The sequence below is a fragment of the Pseudochaenichthys georgianus genome, unplaced genomic scaffold (genome assembly GCF_902827115.2).
Source record: "Pseudochaenichthys georgianus unplaced genomic scaffold, fPseGeo1.2 scaffold_417_arrow_ctg1, whole genome shotgun sequence".
Taxonomy (NCBI): Eukaryota; Metazoa; Chordata; class Actinopteri; order Perciformes; family Channichthyidae; genus Pseudochaenichthys; species Pseudochaenichthys georgianus.
The window spans coordinates 210,446-216,419 of NW_027262982.1; the positions used below are offsets into that span (position 1 = coordinate 210,446).

General features: G+C 47.4%; 1 pseudogene; it reads right to left on the reverse strand.

The window, feature by feature from the left end:
* Positions 1-2,046: 2,046 nt before the first annotated feature.
* Positions 2,047-5,974, reverse strand: part of LOC117442357 (growth hormone secretagogue receptor type 1-like) — a 15,298-nt pseudogene continuing 11,370 nt past the window's right edge.

The following is a 5,974-nucleotide window of genomic DNA, read 5'->3' on the forward strand; positions in this document are numbered from 1 at the left end:
CGCTTAACTTGTATTACTTGAAAAGTATAAATGCTATCAAGTGAGTCCAAAGTACATTTAAATATAATGACAGAGGGGGAATGGGTGTTTTCCAATCAGAGCGTCAGTGGTTTGCTCCCGACTGAAGAGTTTGTAAGTTGTATAACTTTAAAACTGATCTGAAGTATTCAAGTTGAAAAGTCTTTGAATAGAATCAGTATAAAAGGCAGTTGAGAGCACAAACGGTCCCTCGCACAGGCTAAGCTGCATTTATTTTGATCGTGCAATGACAATACAGTTGAATCTAATCTAACGTGTTTAACATTATATTCCCCAAGAAGTGTGAGAGCCCTGATTTACAGTATATGGTCATTACTTATGCTAAGTGTACATTATTTACAAAGAGGTTTATATCTATCCCTCCTGTTGTGTTCGCTTCTCCCCATGTCGTTCTAACTGCTCTTACTTTAACACAAAACCACTAATCATCACCAAGTGTTATTTATCACCTTTAAGATGTGAACAATGTCTCAGACTACGGGTATGAACAGGGGCGGACTGGCCATCAGGACGTATCCCGATGGGCCGTACTGAGGTGGGCCGGTCGGACGATGCGGGCCGGTCGCAGGGACGTGCACAGACATTGGAGGGGCTTTGCTCTAAACTGTAAAAAGGCCCCCCCCCCCCCGAAAAAATATATAAGACCAAAACGATTATACGTTAAATTAATTTGAACAGTAATTCACAGCTAAGGCAACTACTTGCATTCGGTGACTTGATTTTTAAATGAAAACCAGGGACATTTTTCGTTTTGCGGTCCATATCTCATTAAAATATCTAATGGTTAGAAACTATTAAAGAAAACACGGGGACAATGCAATGTAGTTTCACCATTGCAGACATACTGATAAAATAGGGCTTCTATAATTACCTTAAATAAACTCACTCATTAAAGGTGGGGTCGGTAAGTTTGAGAAACCGGCTCGAGTGCGCTAGAATTTGAAAATACACAACCGGAGAAAATCTGCCACTTCCTCACAGAGCCCCTCCTCCAACACACACGAACATGCACACGACCAATGAGGGCACGAGATAAGTTTGTGCCCCGATGGAAGGCTGACAGGCAGGTAGGCCATCCCGTTACTGTAGCCGGCTCAGATGATTGGTCGTGCTTTTTACAGCGCCACGGCTTCCACTGATGACATGTTTTATGGATCTTTTGTCAAAGGACTTCAGATATTCATTGCTGTCGGGATGTTAAGAGCATTCCATGGAATATAACAAAAAGTGTATCTCGAGCCGGTTTCTCAAACTTACCTACCCCACCTTTAATGAAACCAGTTCAATACGCATTATTCTCATCATTCTTTATGAGCGCAGTAATGGTAAGGTATCTAATTACTTATTTAGTATTCCATAACTTAATAACAGAGGTGGTCAAGTTAAAGTAGAGACATGGCAGACATCCTACAATGAAGCGGCATTGAAGTGTTCTCTGAGAGAGGGCGATCAAGAGAAGAGAGCGAGCGGTGAGGGAGTTTACCATGCGGGCTATTACATGTAAGAAGAAGGAGAAGAAGTAAAATGAAGCTGGTGTGTTTCCCGCAGCGAGACACTACAATAGCAATTGTGGGCTCATCATGTTGATTCGACCACAACAGAAAGAACAACAAACCTCTCGCTCTCTCCAGAGGGGCAGGTCAGCCAAAAAGGGGAAACGGGCCGTTACAATAGCCCGTACCTGTGCACGCCCCTGGCCGGTCGGATAAGTCACTAGCACCCTTCCCCCCCCCACGTCGACAATTTACTATGTATGTTACTCACGGACCGAGGTGGGCCGGTCGAGAGTCCCAGTCCCGCCCCTGGTTATGAATAACTGCAGTAAATATATAAGAATAGATACTGAATGTATTCAAAACACCTTTTCCCGCGTGTGTGTACTTTCGGATGGGATGAACATAATCTAGGGTCACCCAATGTAAACACAATATTTCTGATTGATGAAAGTAGTAGATTTGACCCGAACACGACAGGAGGGTCACGTGTTTTTTGCATGCAAGTGTTTTGCTAAGTATTTCCGTGCGTTCGGTATTTGCCCTTACGAGGTGGTGGTGGAGTGTCGTGCTGTGAGTGCGCGGGACGGTGTGAAGGTGTGTGAGAGTGTGTGTGGACGAGGCTTTGTACAGCGTGTCTGTACCTGGCTGACATGAAGTTGTACAGAAGAGGGTTGATGGCGGCACTGAGGTAGAAGAGGACGGAGGACACCAGGTTAAGATACTGAGACAGATGGTAGAGAAAATACGAGTGTGTGTCAGAGAGTGTGTGTGTACGGTTGAAGCCTGTGTCGTTGTGTGTGTTATCGTTGTACAGATCGTATGTGTTTGAATATACGTCTGTGCTCATATCTTCAGATTGTGCGCCGAAGTGTGTGTCGGTGTGTGTGTCAGTGTGTGTGTCAGTGTGTGTGTTTCTACAGATGTCGCAGGATATTCCAACTGAGTGTGAGTGGTTGAAGGGTTCAGAATCAGAGTGTGTGTTCATCTCCGAGTTTGTATCTGTGTGTGTTTCCTGTCTGTCCGAACCGATGCCCAGAGAAAGACTGAACATGGTCCGACCCACATGGAAGGGCAGCCAGCAGAGGACGAAGGCCAGGACGATGACTACTGCAGGAGGAGGAGGAGAGGAGGAGGAGGAGAGGAGGAGGAGGAGGAGGGGAGGAGGAGGGGAGAGGAGGAGGAGGAGGAGGAGGAGGAGGAGGAGGAGAGGAGGAGGAGGATAGACTCATTATTAATCATTGACAGTTTTAACCATCCATCAGGACCAAAACCCAACCCCACAATAACTGTTTAAAGAGAACTGGTTCAACATGTTGAGATGTTTATTCCAAACTTGAACCCACCCTTGATATCAAGCCCCGCCTCTCAGACCTAAGCCACGCCTCTGATTTGCAAAGCCCGCCTATAAGACTAAAGGCCCTGACACACCAAGCAGTCACCAGAGAACTCGCCGACGCCGACTGTTGCGTTGCCGTGTTCTCCTGCGTCTTGGCCATGTGTCGCACTGGAACACACCGCAAATACTTCAGCCGAGCGCCTACGAACTGCGCATGCGTGAGTGGCAATAACTCCCCTTACCAGCAGGCGGCGGTAGTGTGTATTCGTCATTCAAAAGAGGAACCGGAAGACAGACTGCGTGATAACCGAGAGAAGAAGAACAGACTACGTGATCTAAACAAACAACAAATAGTGTGTGGGTTACATTTTCACTCTCGTCCATCGAAATCATGTTTCGTGCGGTACTGGAGCTATTTGCCATTGGAGTGTTGCTTGTGGAAGACATTCTCAAGCAACCGTTTCGCTTCTCATGCACTGATTCGCTAGCTGAACAGCCAATCAGAGTGATTTCTTTGTCGGCCATGAAAGGCCAAATAAGGCGTGTCACGGCCGGCGGTGCGGGACACACCAAATTAAGTTTGGGCGAAAGGGCACGCTTCGTCGTCCGACTAATGAAAACGGCCGATTTCGGCCTGGTGTGTCAGGGCCTTAAAGCCACGCCTCTCATTCTTAAACCCCGCCTCCCAGTTGCCACGTTAAGTCCACCCTGAGTTTAGTCAAATGTAAGGAAAGGGAAACAAACTCTGATTTCAGACAGGTTCAATCATACAGGTTCACAATTGAGACAATGGAAGATATCGATGAATACATTCTCGTACCAGCTGCATCCCAGAACTCAGCCTTAAGTCTGACCCAAATTCAGTTTCCCAAGGTAGTTCTGTTTTAGTGAGGGGACGCGCGTTACAAAGAGAGTGTACACATCTGTGTGTGTCGGTGTGTGTTTCTCACCCAGCATCTTGATCGTGTGCCGGTGACTCTGGTCTCGGCGGCTGCTTTGAGGACGCAGCCACAGCGTGCGTCCAATCAGGCTGTAGACCAATCCCAGAATGCACAGCGGCACCAGGAAGTACAGGTTGGAGAAGATGATCATGGCCGACAGCAGGCCGGAGGTGACGGTGTAATGCGTAAAGCGACACTCTCTTTTATCCGTCTCTCCTTTTCCTCCGCCCTCGTCTTCTTTCATTTGATTTTGACGCTCAGCTTCCACCTCTTCTTCTTGTTTTATTTCCCCTCCACCTCCATGTTTCCTCTCATCTCTTTCCTCTTTTCCCACTTTCTTTTCTCCCAACATGTTTCCCTCCAATCCTACAGGCATTGAGTATCCTCTTCCTCCTCCACCTATCATTAACCCTCCTCCATGTTTCCTCTCATCTCTTTCCTCTACTCCCACTTCCTTCTCTACTATCTTCTCTCCCCAGTGTATTCCATCCGACCCTCCATCCATTGAGGCCCAGTGCCCACTCCCTCTTTCTCCTCCACCTAATGCTCCTCCCTTTTCTCCTTCCCACCCTCCGTTCTCCCCCCATCCGATGAGCTCCTCCCTTCCAACGTCCTCCACTCCCACCATGACCAACACTGGCGCTGCGCTGACGGCTGCCCCGAGCCACAGGCAGCCAATCAGAGCCCTCGTTCTGCGCCGTGTGACCAGGGTCTTGGCTGTGATTGGCCAGCAGACGGCCAGGTACCTCTCCAGCGACAGGAAGGTGATGTGGAGGATGGTGCAGAAGGTGCAGCACTCGGACAGGAACATGGTGAGCTTACAGGCCACGTCTCCTAAATACCAGGGGATGGGCCTCCAGAGCTGGAAGACACACAACAATCACGTATCGCTGACAGCTTGATTTCAACAATATTATCATGAAGAAGAGCAAAGCAGGGTGGAGACAACTGCAGGACGTACATGTTTTACTGAGACCGTACAGGTCACCTAGGCAAAATCCACTTCTTCACGTCTCTTCTCCATCAACATGTGTCCCCTCTTCTTCATGTCTCTTCTACATCAACATGTGTCCCTCTTTCTTCATGTCTCTTCTCCATCAACATGTGTCCCCTCTTCTTCATGTCTCTTCTCCATCAACATGTGTCCCCTCTTCTTCATGTCTCTTCTACATCAACATGCGTCCCCTCTTCTCCATGTCTCTTCTACATCAACATGTGTCCCCTCTTCTTCATGTCTCTTCTACATCAACATGTGTCCCCTCTTCTTCATGTCTCTTCTACATCAACATGTGTCCCCTCTTCTTCATGTCTCCTCTACATCAACATGTGTCCCCTCTTCTTCATGTCTCTTCTACATCAACATGTGTCCCCTCTTCTTCATGTCTCTTCTACATCAACATGTGTCCCCTCTTCTTCATGTCTCTTCTACATCAACATGTGTCCCCTCTTCTCATGTTCCTTCTACATCAACATGTGTCCCCTCTTCTCATGTCTCCTCTACATCAACATGTGTCCCCTCTTCTTCATGTCTCTTCTACATCAACATGTGTCCCCTCTTCTTCATGTCTCTTCTACATCAACACGTGTCCCCTCTTCTTCATGTCTCTTCTCCATCAACACGTGTCCCCTCTTCTTCATGTCTCTTCTACATCAACCTGTGTCCCCTCTCCTTCATGTCTCTTCTACATCAACATGTGTCCCCTCTCTTCATGTCTCTTCTACATCAACACGTGTCCCCTCTTCTTCATGTCTCTTCTACATCAACATGTGTCCCCTCTTCTTCGTGTCTCTTCTACATCAACATGTGTCCCCTCTTCTTCATGTCTCTCTACATCAACATGTGTCCCCTCTTCTTCATGTCTCTTCTACATCAACATGTGTCCCCTCTTCTTCATGTCCTTCTACATCAACATGTGTCCCCTCTTCTCATGTCTCTCTACATCAACATGTGTCCCCTCTTCTCATGTCTCTTCTACATCAACATGTGTCCCCTCTTCTCATGTCTCTTCTACATCAACATGTGTCCCCCTTCTTCATGTCTCTCCTACATCAACATTGTCCCCTCTTCTTCATGTCTCTCTACATCAACATGTGTCCCCTCTTCTTCATGTCTCTTCTACATCAACATGTGTCCCCTCTTCTTCATGTCTCTTCTACATCAA